This window comes from Microtus ochrogaster, unplaced genomic scaffold (genome assembly GCF_000317375.1).
Source record: "Microtus ochrogaster isolate Prairie Vole_2 unplaced genomic scaffold, MicOch1.0 UNK44, whole genome shotgun sequence".
In the NCBI taxonomy this organism is placed as follows: domain Eukaryota; kingdom Metazoa; phylum Chordata; class Mammalia; order Rodentia; family Cricetidae; genus Microtus; species Microtus ochrogaster.
In genome coordinates, this window is record NW_004949142.1 from 2,355,558 (window position 1) to 2,356,866 (window position 1,309).

A 1,309-nucleotide genomic window follows, 5' to 3' on the forward strand; every position below is an offset into this window, starting at 1 on the left:
CAAGTCTTTTTGTCAAGCTGATTGCGAGAAGGGGATTGGCTGATCCAGGCGTGACGCTGGTAACAACAAAGGTGGAGTTGGAAGAAATTAGATTAAAGGAGAGGAGGAAAAAAAAAATTGAAGGGGGAGCTAGGAGGCGACTGGAGGCAGAGACCAAGGGGAGACGCAAGAAGCTCCGCTCCCGGTTATGATTTTTCCCCTTCCAGCTCCTTCGCACAAACGCGCCGGGATTTTGCTCTAAACCCCCACCCGGGCCGCGGCCTAGTTACGGAAGCCGGGATAGAACGATGGCCGCTCCGCTGCGTCTTAAAATCTTCCCAACTCCCACTGACAGTCTCCTACGACCCAGGGGAGAACTTTTTGCTAACTCCTTGGATCCTAAGGCCGTTGAAGATGGGGGGCATCGAGAACAACGAAAGACTCGCTCTGAAACCCGGAAGGCCCTCGCGGGGCATCGAGATCGAACGAGGCGGGGTGCTTCCCCCGGTATTTCGATGTTGCAAACCTAGGAGCGTCTTTATTTTTTCATCTTTGTAACACCCCCATCGCCCCCACCCCGCTTTAGCTTCAGGGTTGCAAAAGCAGAGCAATAAAGAAAAAAAAACCTGCGCACACACTCAGACACACACCAGTGGCGAGAGGGGAGAGTTGGAAAAACGCAGGAGAGAAGGAGGAGGCAGGAGAGAACGGGGATGGAGCAATGGGAGCGAGAGAACAGGCAGAATCCCTCACAGATCCCCCTCCGGCTTCAAGCTGCCTCGCCCGCCCCGGCAGGGGAGCGAGGAGTCGGGCGAGCAGATGGAGCGGAGCTCGCTCTAGGCAGCTGGCTTGGCCGGAGACTGGAGGAGCCGCCAAGCGACCGGCTGATTGGAAGAGAAACGCAGAGCGATGGAGGCGGGGGTAGGAGGACGATTTCTCTGCGGGGACTGGCGGCGGCGTACACGCCCGGGTCGGGCGCTGCAGAGCTTGGCTAGCTTTCAACCCGCGCTCGGCGGCTCCAGCCCCGCGCACCCCCGCCCCCAGCCCTGCCGACGGCCCCGCAGGTGAGTGCGAGCCGCGGAAGGGAAAAAAAAAAACCTAACATCGAAAAACCTCTGCCTTGAAGGAAAAAAAAAAGGAAAAAAAGAGAAAAAAAAAGGAATTTTTCTTATTCCTTTTTTAAATTTTTCGTGCAGCCCCCAGAGCGGTGGGAGGGAAGGGGTGAGGCTGAGCCGCCCGGAGGAGGCGGAGGGGCCAGGCGAGGCCGGGGCGGCCCGGGAGGCGGCAGCGCCAAGGCGGCTCTGACGGGCGAGCGCTCGAAGCGGCGCTG

General features: G+C 58.7%; 1 protein-coding gene across 1 annotated transcript in view; it reads left to right on the top strand.

Moving 5' to 3' along the window:
* Positions 1–686: 686 nt before the first annotated feature.
* Ubtf (upstream binding transcription factor) overlaps positions 687–1,309 on the top strand; it is a 13,876-nt gene continuing 13,253 nt past the window's right edge. Inside the window, exon 1 of the mRNA XM_026777010.1 lies at positions 687–1,043. The gene's annotated coding sequence lies outside the window, so the exon portion shown is untranslated. The remainder of the gene's footprint in view (positions 1,044–1,309) is intronic.